General features: G+C 31.9%; 1 protein-coding gene across 3 annotated transcripts in view; it reads right to left on the bottom strand.

Annotated features, from left to right (window-relative positions):
• sba (six-banded) overlaps window positions 1-16,482 on the bottom strand; it is a 762,450-nt gene that overhangs the window by 76,966 nt on the left and 669,002 nt on the right. The gene's annotated exons all lie outside the window — the stretch shown is intronic.

The following is a 16,482-nucleotide window of genomic DNA, read 5'->3' as shown; positions in this document are numbered from 1 at the left end:
ATTTTTATTGAATTTGCAAAATACATATTTAAGGCAACAATGAATGGGAATTTTAAGTCAATAACCATTAAATTGTTGAAACAATACAGAAATTCAATATTAAGTGCTCCCCAAAGTATGCCATGAATTGAGATAAGGGTGAACATTTAAAATTATGCAACGAAAGTAATGAATTGGCTTGCTGTTAGTTTGGGAAACCTTAAAATAATATTTCGCGTTTTTTCAAAAATGTTTTCATTGGTTTTTTCTTCGACTTCTCAAATTTTTGTTTTTAAATTTTACAAAATACATAAAATTTAATGTCCGTATTTTTCATTAATTATGTCTTTTAAACGACATTTGGTGTAGCTTTTGTCGTGCTGCAAGTTTTTCTTCAGAATATGTCATAGTTGTTAGTAAAATCTAATCATATTTATGAGCCTTATGGCATGAATGCACCTGAATGCCGGATGGCGTCAGTAAATATAACACGAAAGCCATGCGTGCACGTGTATATTTCCGATATAAATGTCTAGACGTCATTTAAGCTTATGCTATGACGAAGTTATTGTTAAGTAGCAAAGCAAATGGTATACATTTCAAATTGCTAATAGGCTTATGCTATGAGCATGGCACTCAACTGGGGAAACAATTTTCAAAGAAATTCATATGTAGTGTATGCTTAAGAACAAAATCGAAGTATGGAAGCCTAAAAATATGCACATTTTTTTAAAATCGCTTATATTTACATGTTTATAAAGGGAACTTTAAGAAACCAAAACATTCCCCAGCAAAATGTTCGATGCCAAAGATGACATTCAATCATGGGTGCAAGTGATCTAGCATGTCATCTTTTTAGCATCTTCATCGATGAATTTTATATGAGCGTGGACCCCAAAAGATGACGTTCTTTTCTGGATCCTAAGCATGTCATTTTAACCAATGCTTTGGCATGTCATTTTCACCAACCACTTGACATGAAATTTTCATGTCTTGTTTGGAAAATGGAAATGCTGTATTGAAATATGGTTTTCATGAAAAACAAAACTCTTTATTAATTCAAACGAATTCATGAAATAGCTACAATTAATTTATCAGTTTAGTTTTTCAAAAGTTTACATCCAAAATTGCAATGTAATCACCACCGCTGCAACGCAAAAGATTACTTCCTCCGTTCTCCGCAACTGATATTCTTTCATCTTACAAAAGGTTTTTTCAATTATCTTCCCATCACCAGTTCAGATTTCAACATGGACTCCAAATGCACTCCTTTAAGTATTTTTATTTCGTAAATTACTTTTATTTTATAATTTTGTTATTTTATAACAACATTTTGGTAGTTTATACTCTTTTGTTTAGTGACGGACATATGTAGGGATCTACAACCCGGCTTGCTTTAGGGATCTCTAAGAACAAAATGTAACGAACGGGGAGGAGAGACTTTTTATGGAAAATACCATCTATGCTTAATTAATTTATTTTTAATTGTTTCTTTCCAAAAGTAGTTTCTTCTTTATTTTCAGATTCTTGTTCCTTTTCGTTTCGGACTTTTTTTCAAATTCCAAGAAGCGAGATTTGATTGATTTCATTCTATGTCAGATTTAGAACAGACGAGGGAACTTTTAAAATAGCAATGTGTGCAGTCCGATTCTATTTTTAGCTCGATGGTTGGGACTTCATATAATACCAATTGTTTAGAAATTTTAGTTGTTTGATATGCAGGAAATGTAACACTGCGTTTACAAATGCCAGTATTGGCAAGACAATAGCAAAAATACAAACCTTTTTCACAAATACATTTATAAATTTTTTAATATGTGTAGAGAAAAGTATGAATGTATTGGTGAAAATGGTTTGTAACTTTGCTATTGTCTTGCCAATACTGTCTGTGTGTAAACGCCTAGTAAGACAACATCACGACGACAGTTCTAACAACTTTGGTCTGTTCCAGAAACTGCAAGAATCTACTTATTTTTACTACGATAACAATTTTTCCTTTATGTTATCGAAAAAAATAGTAAAAATTAGTAGATTTTTGCAGTACTGGAACATACCAAAATGAAAATAAACAGGTGTGTAAATAAAAACACAAACATCATCTCTATTGGATCGATGGAATGGGTACAAATGCTGATGAAAAGATCGGATCTTTCACGACTTCCTTGGCATTGGTTCAAATCCTAATGAAAAGATCGGATCTTTCACGACTTCCCTTGAACCAATGCAAAAGATGACATGAAATCACGTCATCGCAAAGAACCCCTTCCGTCAAATTTTGCTGGGTCCTTCTGAGACTGAGAAAAACAATTCTCAAAGATAAAATGGTGACACTATGTTTTGATATGTTTAAGTTTTCTCGTTGCAAATTTAAAGAAAATTAAATTAACGTGATTTGTTTTCCATTTTTTATGCCAAATATTCACTGCACCCATAAAAACACAAATCACTAATCTTAATCCATAACGAAATACACAAATTGTAGCAATACACTTTTCAAACATTGGCCACTACTGGTCAAGGAGAAACATGAAAAATCGTTAAACTGTATAGCTTTATCTAACAGCGGATCATATCGGTGTTAGTTACACTTACAATACATTTTCTACCATTACCCCCATTTGCTACTGCTGCTGTTTGTTGTTGCAGCTATCTATCACAATTTTAGCTTTGACATGGATTTTCTTTCTGCCCGAGATAAAATTAGTCGTTGTGCTTGCCGTTCATCTCAAGCTAAAGTGAATGTCAGCAAAACTGTCAGGCGGAATATTGTTTGATGGCGCGTCTACTTTAGTAATGGTAACCAGCTAGCACCCGGCTGCTTTAGACACCTCAGGAGCATTCAATTCGTTGCGGATTGAAATGATTTGTCGTTGAACAGGTTGCTAGCTAGCGTTGCCAAAACTACGACAGGCCATGTCATGTTGTTTTTTGCAACATTAAGCCATTGTCCGTTTTGTTGTAATGCCATAACATTTTGAAGGTAATACGAACATTTGATGTTGATTCATTTGGACATTATCTATTGTTGTTTGCCACAAGTGGCAAGTGAATGGTGATGGTAATTCATCTGTTTCGGGGTATTATTTTCGCTTTTGTTGCAAACTAATTAACTTTTATTTTGGCCGTATTTTAGTTATGACACAGCTATTTCAAAGTTGGATATTAAGGTAAAATTTCCTACTATTCAATCATATGAACCAAAAATATTAATGAAAAAGTATTTCCTATGAACATTCCCAAAGCATTAAAGGGGAAATGTCCCTCCTAATATTGAGTACAGCCGGATTCATTTTAGCTCAGTGGTAATGTGATATCGAAGACAGTACGATACATAATAATGTACGCAGATAATGCTGCTATCATTCAAAAAACTGTCAAATCCCACAGGCGTCAAGGTAGCTGAGAATAATTGCTAAGAAGTCTTCAAATCAGTATTGCCACCATTTGCCATTTGTGTGATCCAATTCAATCAAAAGCTCACAGATCATCGAGAAACAAAACGTGTCTTTTAGAAACATTTTTTCGAGCCAACAACAGAACGTAGATTTTTCGCAGAATAGTTTTTAAGCTAACCACAAAACATGGATATTTTAAGAACATTTCAGACAAAAACAAAACGTGAATTTTTAAAAAATAATTTTTCCAGTCAGCAAATCATGGATTTTTTTAATTTTTTCCAGATGACAACAAAAATTGTATTTCTTAATTTTTTTCCAGCAAACAACAAACCATGGCATTTTTTTAAAAAGTTTTCCAGCCAACAATAGAACTTGGTTTTTTCAAAAGTTGTTTCTTGCCAACAAGGAAATATGGTTTATTTTTTAAAATACTTTTTACCAGCCAACAACAAAACGTTGATATTTTAAGGAATACTTTTGAGGCCAACAACAAAACGTGGATATTTTTAGGAATACTTTTCCAACCAACAACAAAACATGGATATTTAAAGGAATATTTTTCCAGCCAGCAACAAAACATGGATATTGTAAGGAATATTTTCCAGCCAACAACAAAACGTGAATATTTTAAGGAATGTTTTCCAACCAACAACTAAACTTGGATATTTTAAGGAATATTTCTTAAAAAACGTGTATTAAAAAAAATTAAAAAACCTGGATAAAAAAATCAAAAACTTGGATTTTGAAAACACAAATTTTCAAAAAAGTGGATTTAAAAAAATCATAACGGTTGATTAAAAAAAATTAAAAAACGTCGATTTTTTGAAGAACAATATCTAAAATACTTGGATTTTTTAAACATATTTTTTATGAACCTGTTTTTTTAAACATGTTTTTTAAAAATATTTTTTTAAAAACTTTGATTTTTTAAAAATTTATATATTTTTTTCAAAAAAACTCGATTGTTGATTTTTAGAGAATATTTTCTTATAAACAAGGTTTTTTTTAAAAAATATTCTATTTGTGAATTTTTTCAGCCAGCACCAACCTGGAATTTTTAAATAATATTTTTGAATCCAACACCAAGATAAATTTTTAAATAATATTTTTGTAGCCAAAAAAAAACGTGGATTTTTATAAAGAATATTTTTAAAAAAGGTGGATTTTTAATACAGAATATTTTTTAAAAAAAATTTGAATTTTTTAATACAGAATATTTAAAAAAATTGAATTTTTTGTGAAGAATATATTTTATAAAAATCAAAAATCTATCAAAGAAATATATGGTAACATGGGGCGCCTTCGCCACGTTATTGTTCAAAATGTTCTCATACCGACACCGTTAAAGTTTTTTCAAATATTATTTTTGGTACAAATATTAGCATATCTTGAATATAAGTTTTGATATATAAATGGTTATAATTTTGTTCTTCAAATATTATTTTTGAGAATTTACAAAATGTGTAAAAAGTGGCGAAGCCTCCCCACCCATGGGGCAGCTTCGCCATCGATATTAACCCTTCGATGGACACCCATATTGTTTGTCATATTCGTAACACACGTATATTTTTTTAGTAAACTCAATTAACATTTTCATATAAAAAATTGTAAAATATGTTTAAAGGACCCTAATCTTTAATTAATAATCCTTTTTTGACAAAAAACCTGCCGAAAAACTATAAATATAAATGATATTATCAAGTTAGTAAAACAGGACATATGCCTACGAAGTAAAAAATTCGTAGTTTTCTTGACTCTATGCTCGAAAATCCTATTTATATTTCATTTTGAAGCACTATATTTTAGTTTTGGCCTATTATTCAAAATGAAGAGTGTCTATTTTATAACTTTACAGCTTATTGCAGTGCAATAACGATGATATCAATAGGTAAATAAATGCATATATCCTAAGGATTTTCGTATAATTCATGTGGAGAATCCTATATTTGGACCAATCCACCCCACAAAAAGAGCAGAAAAGCTAAGTAATGGTTTTATTAGTCCAGTTATGTGTATAATTGTCGAGAATACAAGTGTAACCCTATTTGCAAGGGATTTTTTTAGGTTGTGGTACACTCACTGATTTCAAACCCATATCCTGCTTTTGCGACCGTTTTTGTGCAATTTTGAAGACATGGTAGGGTGAAATGCGATAAGTTTCATAAAAGGGTATTCATTTTGTCAAATAATCTAGGAAGAATCAAATTTTAAGAAAAATTTCGGAAATTTTTTTATGAAAAATGGGTGGGGTCTGGCCAGATTCATGTGTTACGAATGTGATATGTATGTCAAAAAATCCTTGTAGCTCCTTTTCTGGTGATCCTTTTGACTTCATATTCCTTCATTTGAAAGGTAAGAAAATTTCATGAAGCTACCTGGAATCTCAGCTTCACAGCTTTATCGTAACCCAGTTTAAAATGCAAAATAAAATGAAAAAGGCCTGACCAGACTCTGGTGTCCAACGGAGGGTTAAACATTCTTCAACGGACTCCAAAACTGTAATTTACCTTACTTCTTCCTTAAAAATCAACATTATGCAAAAAAGGAACATGTTTTCTATTGAATAATTACAAATTATTTTAAAATTCACAAAAAGTATCTGATTCTAGCGGTTAATTGAAGTAGGTGCCTTGAATTTAGGTACAAAAATCATAATATAACTAAAACAAGATACGTTTAGGATGCTATTTGATTTTAACTTCATATTATAGTGTGGTATATATATGGTATAAAGAATTTAAGTTAAACATGACAAATTTCTAACATTAATTAAACCACGCCCCTATCAGGGCGTAGGCGCCCCACCTCTTACATATTTCATAATATTAATATATTCACATTGCTTTTTTCATGCGAATTATTGGGATTTATATTCTTCACTAGTTGTCTTCTAACGCTATAAAATGAGTTTTTGATATCACAAAAGGTAAAGAAGATATCACAAAAAATACCTACCATAATTATTTTTCCCAATACCCTGAAAACACAAAACCGCATGCGTCCGCTATCATACCTATTACACAACTGCCAACTTTTGGGAGATGATAGGTCTTCATTAAACCCACAATTTTGTTTTTAACGCATTTTTTCTATCATTTGTAGTTTGCGAGAAAATCGGCGATGGCGTAGCCGCCACAGTGGCGAAGGCGCCCCATGGTACCATAATTATAATAATTGTTCCACAAACATCCCATAAGGGACAAGGGAGACTTCTCTCATATCAATGAGTGCACTCCGATTCATATTAGCTCAATGATGGGGACCTACTGTTTATCGCCGAGTCCGAACGGCGTGTCTAAGACACCACTTTTGTAAAGAAGTTTTACATGGCTGAAATACTCAGGAAATGTCGCCAACATTACTGAGGGGTATTTTGCCACCGTTGAAAAGTGTTTTATAACGTGGATTTTTATGTTTTTTTTTATGAACATGGATTTTTAACCATATTTTTTAAAATATTTTTTCAAAAAACCTCGATTGTTTAATTTATATAATATTTTTTTCAGCCAAAACCAACCTGGAATTTTTAAATAATATTTTTCCAACCAACACCAAGGTGGATTTTTTAAATAATAATTTTTGTAGCCAAGAAAAACGTGGATTTTTATAAAGAATATTTTTTTTAAAAAAATTTGGATTTTTTATTAAGAATATTTTTTAGAAAATTTGGATTTTTTATACGGATTATTTAAAAAAAGTATTTTTTAATAAAGAACATATTTTATAAAAATCAAAAATCTATCAATGAAAAAAACGTGAATTTTTAAAGAATGTTTTTTAAAAACCGTGGATTTTTTAAGAATATTTTTTTTTAAAACCGTGGACTTTTTAAAGAATTTTTACAAAAGAAGTTTAAAAAATATGTAAATTTTTCAAATATGTGAATTTTTGAAAGATTTTCTGTCATACAACGCGAATTAAAAAATTTCGAAAATTGTTTTTTTAAGAGCATTTTTAACGTGGATTTATAAAGAATATTTAAAATTGTGTGGATTTTTATACGGATTATATTTTAAAAAATTGATTTTTTTAATAAAGAATACATTTGATAAAAATCAGAAATCTATCAATGAAAAAACGTGAATTTTTAAAGAATGTTTTTTTTTTAAAACCTTATACAACGCGATTTAAAAAAATATGGAAAATCGATCTTTTAAGAGTATTTTTTAACGTGGATTTTTAAAGAATATTTTAAAAAACTGGATTTTTAAAGAATATTTTTTTTTAAAAAACGCATTATTTTAAGTACATTTTTTAAAAAAGTTTGGAGCTTTTTTTAAATATATTTTTTTAAAAGACTTAGATTTTTAAGTATATTTTTTTATTAGGAGGGTTGGCGTTTTTTGTTTGGGATGACGACTTCTATTTTGTTTTTCAAAATAGTCAGGCTTAATCCCATAGTCGTTGTTTTAATATTTTATTAAAACAACTTTAATTTATTAGTGGGAAAAAAATTTGGCGATGTTTACCAAGGGGTAAGGCAGGGAATACTATAGTTTCAGATCTCGCCACAGATCTTCATCAGTTCCCTTATTTCTTGTTTTTCAACAAGAAACTTTTTATACCCAAGTGTCAATTGCTAGCTCAAATAGATACGTGCGCAAAGAAACTCTCTGATCGAGAATTTCTTTGAAACTATAGTATTCCCTGCCTTACCCCTTGGTAAACATCGCCAAATTTTTTTCCCACTAATAAATTAAAGTTGTTTTAATAAAATATTAAAACAACGACTATGGGATTAAGCCTGACTATTTTGAAAAACAAAATATATTTTTTTATAAAAACTTTGATTTTTTTAAATTGCGGATTTTTTTGATAATATTTTAAAAATATATTTTTAATAATATATTTTATATTTATAATATAATGTATATATAATATATTTTTAATATAAAAATGTGGATTTAAATCATTTAATCATTTTGCTTTCATAATGTGGATTTAAAAATTTCAAAACGTGGATTAAAAAACATTTTTTTCAAAACTTTTGAAAAAGGTTTTTTTTTTAAATAATTTAAAACCCGGATTTGTTAAAAATATTATTAAAATGTAGATTATTTTAAATATATTTTCAAATAATTCGATTTAAAAAAAACAAAATATTTTTTAATAATGCGGAAATATTTCAAAATATTAATATAAGGTGTATTTTTAGGTGTTTTTTCACATTAAAAAAAACAACTTGGTAATTTAAAATATTGTGAAAAAACGTTTATTCTTTGAAATACAATTTTTGAAATATTGGATTTTTGTAAAAGAATTTCTATTTCAAAAACAGCGTGAATATGGGAATTTTTAAAAAGTTATTTTTCAGAGTATTTAAAGAAACGTAAATTTTTTGATATTTTTTAAAAAGGGGAATTAAGAATACATACATTTAAGAATAAATAAAAAGTGGTTTTATAAATCATTTTGTTTTCAAAACGTGGATTAAAAAATTTCAAAACTTGCATTAAAAACCATTTTTCATGTTTTCAAACCTTTTGAAAAAGGTGTATTTTTAAATAAATAAAAAAATGGATTTGTTAAAAATATTATTAAAACGTAGAGTTTTTTAAATACTTCGATTTAAAAAAACAACATATTTTTTTAGAAAATACGGAAGTATTTTAAAATAGATTCACTTTGGCAGTTTTGTTGAGATGTGTGTTTTACTAACTATTTGTATGTAGTCAAGCTTAATCTCATATTTGTTGTTTTCAAATTTAAAAATAACAAGTTTCAAGTGGGATGTAGTTAAAATTGATTACTTTTGGGGATGGCAGAGAATACTAGTTTCGTCCAACGCCACTTGGACTCATCAGTTCTCTTAGTTCTTTGTATTGAAACAAAGAACCCTTCCCCAATTTTATGAAGACTCGAGCTCTTGTTGTTTTTAAATTTGAAAACAACAAATATGAGATTAAGCCTGACTACTTACAAATAATATTTTAAAATATTTATAAAATGTGTATATTTTCCTTTTTTAAAATTTAAACAAAAAAAAACTTGGTAATTTAAAATATTATAATAATAATATTATTCTTTGAAATACAAGTTTTGAAAAATAATATTGGATTTTTGTAAAATAATTTGGATTTCAAGAAAGGTTTTAATATAAAAGTTTTTAAGTTTTTTTTTTTTGTTGAAAACAAATATTAAAAAATGGACTAGAGAATTTAAAGAAACCCTGGATATTAAAAATGTTTTTTTTTTTTTGAAAAAAAATATTTTTTAAAAATTACAATAACGGAGGTTTACTTATCAAATTACAAAGATTATCCCGTTAACAATGAGGACCAACACTACGATGGAGCGCCAAAGTAAAGGAAGATATCTAGAAACTTTATGTAAGTATTTGAAGTAGCACATTACTCTAAGGCGGTTTGAAGTCGAATCTCAGCTGGGAGTCAAGAAATTCTGTTATAGGGATCAAATAGCATCATAGTACTCTTTGGTTCTTATATAAATACTTTAAAATTCGGTTATTGTTGTTTTCTTTAATTTCTGATAAAGTTAGTCAATTTAATTTAGTTTGTAAAATATATTTAACTTTTTGCCCTCCCAGTTTCAAACTAAGTCGCAGAAAAATAAACTTTACAACAGTGATGACTGTGTATTTGAAAATTAACGTTAAAGTTGCCTATTCACACTACACTCTATGGAATGTTGTGTGTGCTATATCCGGTTTTAATACACTTCCGTTACTCTGTTTAATACCATATGGTTTAAAAGCCTCAACCAAAACTCTCACACCACATACAGGCACCCACAAAATGGGAAGAACTTTGGACAATGTGCCCTCTGCTCCACAGGAGTATTTGTGTGTGTGGGTAAATGTTTTATTGTTGGCCGAGTATCGGCGAGAATAGGAAAAAGTTTTCATTGCATGCTTGACTACATGTGAATATACACATTTAGTTGCAAGATAATAGGGTGTGCAGTTCGAATCTATGGAACTTGCTGCAAAAGCGAGAAATCTAGATTTTTGGCATGCCTTTCAGCCAGAGATAGAAGTGAATGCATGAGTATCCTTATTTTGGAATCTCGCTTGCAAAATAGTTTGCACTGGCGTTACAAACAATCTGCCCACCCTAACAAAAATCCATTTTAATGCTTATATGAAAATGTAATTTCCATTGGCTTAACTCTCTAGCTATTGTTCAAAACCAATTGTTATTCTTCTTTTATAGTTTATTTTTCACAAAAGGATTTAAACAAATATATGTTTATTTTTTTCTCATTTTTTTAGTTACTGGGATTGAATATGAAATGTTTATGTTGGTGTTTATTTCTAAACAGGATACTAAATTTGTCCATAAGAGAAAAAACAGCACAAACACAAATGGAAACTATCCAACAAAAGTTCGTTGTGTTTGTTGTAACCATTGTTGTAAAACTTGGTAAATAAAAGTTTACTCTCCTCGTGCCAAATGAATGAAACAAAAATGGACTGTCATCATCAATCATTTGGTTTTATTTGTTTGGATTATAGTTTTAAGTTTTGCTTTTTTAGTTTGGTAAAACACTTTCAGTCTACATTTATTGTCTTTGGGTAATTGCTATAAAATTATATATCATCCGGTTGTTTTTTTGTTTTGTTATATAAACTATATATCTTTGTTAAATTCTTTGTGCCAAAAATAAAACGGTTTCCTATTTCAAAACCCAACTGACCATTTGCACTATTATTCCATTGTTTATTTGTTGTAAGAAAACAATTCAACTCAAACAAAAGTGTAATTGATTTAATTTCCTTAGAGGAAGGGAGTATGTTTTCAACATTTCTTTTAAGAATCACGTAATCTTGTGGTTTATGAAACTTTTTGAAAACAATTTTCTTAACTCTATTCTATTAACTTTTTGGCGAAAGTCTATGTTATCGGTTTGTAGAATAAAAGTTAATAGACTTTTGCTATTGGCCTCTATTAACCCTAGAATCACTAGAGTCGCTACTAAAATCTATGTACGAACTTCGTTAAGTCACATTCTGAGATACAGATATGACATAGTGAATTTAATCGCTTTGAACTCAATTAAGGTCATTTATATAAACCTTTAAGTATCGATTCCAGTGACCTAAGGGTTAATGGTCTCAAATCAATTTGAATTTATTACAAACTTTTTGGCAGCCAGACTAAGTGGTGGAAACTCAACTTTAATAATGGTAATAGTTTCAACATGAAGCAATTTAAAATAATTTTCCTTCATTATGTTTATGTATTTTCCTTTAGTTGATGGTAGGAATTGATAACGTATAGTTACTATGTTTTTTGGTGTGGGTTAATGCACTTAACATATATTCCAGTGTTTGTATGGGAATTATACGTTATCATTGCCTCAAAGGATTGTAGTAAATATATTGCCAACCGACAGTTCCATCCTTCTGTTCGTCCTTCTATCCCACGAACACATCCAAAGAGACAAGACAGTTTATCTCATGTAAATGTTCAGCTTATATGATATAGAATATTTTTTTATCGCCGAGTAGAAGTTCAACAAAAATCTTAACTGGAGTGATGGACTGGAGATACCTTATGAACATATTCCTAATTTTAGCCAGTAAGGAAAGGATCAAAGTCGGACAGAGTCGCTGTGATAATGTAAAATATGGAATAATTATTGTTTCCTTAGGTACTGAATGTACCTTTCTCCAAAATTTTACTGATATAGCGTGTTTAGCACCTATGATACCTCCGATCGGCAGAAAATATATATGGAAACTATATACAAATCTCAACCAATTTCAATATAACTTGGTAAAATTATTCCTAGACCGAATTCCGTTACCCCTTTCAAATTTCATCGAAAGCGGGCAGATATAGCGTGTTTGATGCATCCAATACCTCGTATCGGACGAACACATTATGGGAGCTATATTGAAAACTTGGCCGATTTCCCGAAGTCTGGAAAATGAGCAGGGTGGTCCCGCTACTGAAGCCAGGCAAGGATGCCAGCAAAGGTGAATCGTACAGGCCGATTACGCTTTTGTCACCTGTAACGAAGACCCTTGAGGCCTTAGTCCTCCCCAGCATTAGAAATAGCTATCAAGCTGCCGATCATCAGCAAGGATTCCGTAAGCAGCACGGCATGACAACAGCGCTGCTCGCCATCTCCACGCATATTTGTGGAGGACTCAACCAGGAGCGGCCGTGTGATAGAACAGTGATGGTGGCGCTTGACTTATCAAAAGCCTTTGATACTCTCAAGCACTCCACGCTATTCGAGGACATCGAGCAGACAACCCTCCGGCCAAGTCTGAAACGTTGGATAATCAACTATATGTGTGGTCGCCAGTCGTATGTGGAATTCAGGAACAAGAAATCCAAGCCCCGTAGAGTGAAACAGGGAGTTCCCCAAGGAGGGGTGATATCTCCGGAACTGTATAACCTCTACCTTTCCTATATTCCGCCCGATCCGGTATTGCCCTAAAATTCTAGGGGACACATTCGACACCACTTTCACGTCGTCCTCGCATGCCACAGCTATCTGCGATAAATTTAAAGCTATGCGGCGCCAGTTTGGTTCCCGAATTTATGTGACACGCAGTGGGATAAGATTCAGTTTTGTCAGAACGCCGCCCTGAGAACAGCAACAGGGTGCATCCTCAAATCTACAGAGGACCATCTACATGAGGAGGCAAAGATTCTTCCAGTACGGCAACATAATGAGATGCTATCATTGCAGTACTTGCTCGGGTGTTACCGTGAGATCCATCCCAATCATCATCTGTTGGCCACCGATACACCCAGACATATCAGGAATGATATTCATTCTCTAGAGACGGAGGTCCAGCAATATAGGAGAGAACCTCTAGATCAACAGGCATATCAGACAGGTTTGAACACCATTCACACGGTCTCAGTTACCAATGCCATAAGCAATTATTGTGTGAATGCAGTCATCGGAGTACATCCCCCATCTATCGCAGCAGATCATTTTTAAACACTACCAAATAGGACTTTTAAAAGTTTTGTAATTAATCGTAGTTTAATACAAAAAAAATTCAAGAAAATCGATTTTAAAATTTTAAATATTTAATCGAGAAAATTGCATCCAAGCCCACTGTGCAAATTTTTTTTTTTATTTTTTATTAGATAGCTGATAAAAAAATAAATAATACAAAAAATAGATTTTTTCTATTTGGACCATTATTAAAGACATTATATATAATTGTTCCACAAACATCCCAGATGGGACAAGGGAGACTTCTCTCCCTTATGAGTAGTATTTCATATGTTTATACCCTCAGCATACGAGGGTATATACATACACTTTCATACGGGCAAAATGTGCCTCATTGAAATAATGGTTTTAGACCCCAAGTATGTTTGGACGAAATGTGGTTCAGACAATTTGGAGTCAATTGAACAATGTTCGTCCGTCTGTCTGTCTGGCTGGATCGCACGATAACTCTCGAACGGATCAACCGATCCGGTCCAAAATTTGGCTTCCGTAATATTTGGTCCGAACTTAGATTAAGTTCGAAGATGGGTTATACGGTCCAATCCTTCTGGTATCTGCCCCACAAAACTTCGAAAATGTTCGGAAAATTTGTATGTACGATAACTCTTGAAGGAAGTAACTGATTTGGTCCATACTTTGCAAATCGTGAAATGTCTACCAGACTTAGATGAGGTTCCAATATGGACTCAATCGGTCCACTTTTTCGGGTACCTCCCACACAAAATTTCGGATAAGTTCAGTTTAGGACCTGCTCTCGAATCGCTTTGATTTTTGTTGCAGCAACTTACATTCATTGCCCCCCATACGACGTTACAAGTTTCATCAGGCGCAAGTCCATACTTCCTGAGAAAATAGCCTGAAAGTTGCACAAAACCCCCCGTGTGAGGTGGTTGGAGCGCAAGATAACTCTCGAACGGATCTGCCGATTGGGTCCAAAATTTGGCCTTAGTAATATTTTGTCCAAACATATTTCAAGTTCGCAGATAAGCCATATCGGTCACCTTCTTCAGGTACCTCCCCCACAAAAGTTCAAAAATGTTCGTAAAAGTTTTTCGTACGTTAACTCTTGAAGGGAGTAGCCGAATTGGTCCATACTTTACACATCCTAATATATCTACCAGATATATATCAGGTTCAAATATGGACTATATTTATCCACTCCATCCGGTACCTCCCACACAAAATTTCGGATAAGTTCACTTCAAGACCTGCTATCGAATCACTTTGATTTTTGTTGAAGCAACGTGTATTAACTGCCTCAATTACGATGGTAAAAGTTTTTTCAGGGGCAAGTCCACACTTCATGAGCAAACAGCCCGAAGGGTGTAAAAACCCCCTATGGCACCATATGTAGTGGCTGGAGATCCACTTCGATAATGGTCAATGTCGATCCATTCCTTTAAGTATCTCCTCCGCAAAACGTTTGCTCTTTAATCCTAATCAACATTTTTGTTGGTTTATACGCCGAAATTTTTAAAAAACCCTATATACTCGTACAAACGTTTTTTGGGAAAAAATCGTTTCAATATACACAGGCTGAGGGTATATCTCTGTCGGCCAAGCCGACTGATACTTTTTTACTTGTTTTGACAGAATTCGACTTTTTCAATGTCTCCGGAACTGTTAGTCAAAAAAATATCTGAATCGTTTTGTCGATGAGCGGTATCACCACAGCAAAAAATAAAAGAAATCAAAAACCACTTTTTGAAAAAGTGTCGATACATAAGCTGAAAACATATCGCTCATTTACTCAATGAGTGACACATCTCAAAAAATTCAAAAAAGATTATTACACAAAAATTGAAATAACTACTTGGGCCATGTTTTGTTAATAGCTAGCCAGATATCATAGCTAAATTTCTGTGCAAGGGCAAATATGATTTGAAGTTTTTTAGTACTTCAAAAACTCAAAGTACATTTTTGCTGAATTGTGCTAAAGTCGTAGTAAATGAGCTGTAACTTCTTGAGTTTTAGAGATATCAACATGAAAATCTGACACCTGATAAAATATGAGTCGTAGAAAAAATAATAATAATAACTCAGAAAACGCATTTCTTGGTTTATGCAACTCTTTGAGTAAATGAGCGATATGTTTAACATTTAGAAATGTTACGGTGAAATTACGCTCCACATTATTATTTTGTTCGTTGCTAGGATTGAACTTGCGATTTGTAGCCAACATTAGGAGTTGTTAAAATGGTTACATGGATTTTTTACGGTACTCACAACTCTCCGTGGCCCATTAATTTGGAAGGAGTAAAATAAGTAGGTTATGCTTGTAAAATTTTAAGGGAGTAAACCATTATTTTTGAGCCTACTGGTAATGCAAAATTTAGCTTGTTAACATTACTTTGTAATGGAATATTCAGCATTCCTTCCATTTTTTTTGGATTAACTGGTCGAACTAAATATCTTAGTTCCAAAAAAATTTAATTTTTGTATCCACTACAAATGTTTAAACCACACAACAACTACTGTGTCCATTCGACCACATAATTGCCCATAAACAACAGTTGTTTACATATTATCCATTCATTATTCAAGTGATTTGTTATTGCTCTAAATATTTCAGCCGTTTCAACGCTTGTGATACGATAAATCTTTTGTTGTTAGTGGTGTTGCTTTTTGTTGTTGTTTGCTTCATACAAATTCAATAAAATATTCAACATAAAAATAGAAATGTCCGTCTATTAGACTCGCTGGCTAGGCAGACGGACGGACGGTCGGTTATGTTACGCTCGTTCTCTCATACAAGTGTTATATTTGCCAAGTCTAACTAAATTGTATAAATTTGCCTTCACAATGAGAGGGAGGGGTAGCGACGTTCAAATTATTTGTGGCGTCGAAAAATTGCAGTTACAAATGCCTCCGAATAGAAATACAACTGCCACTGCAACTATTTTAAAAACTACAAAGGCTACTACTGCGGCCTGCTGCAACACAAATGTTCAGTGCAGTTTTTCATAGTTTTTGCAGTCAATTAAATTCAATTTGTTTTATTTTGTGGGCAGTAAAGCTGGATCATGAGTAGATGAGGAACAGGGAGTGAACGTGGGGGAAACAAGGAAAATGAAACGAAGCATACAACAAACGAACAAACGGCGGATATGTCCGTTTTGGTTTGGTTGTTGATTGTTTGTTTTCATTTCAGAGGAAAAAA

This window comes from Musca autumnalis, unplaced genomic scaffold (assembly GCF_047663935.1).
Source record: "Musca autumnalis isolate F117 unplaced genomic scaffold, ASM4766393v1 scaffold_1, whole genome shotgun sequence".
Classification (NCBI taxonomy): domain Eukaryota; kingdom Metazoa; phylum Arthropoda; class Insecta; order Diptera; family Muscidae; genus Musca; species Musca autumnalis.
The sequence above is the reverse complement of the archived record's forward strand: the minus strand, read 5'-3'. Positions and strand labels throughout refer to the sequence as shown.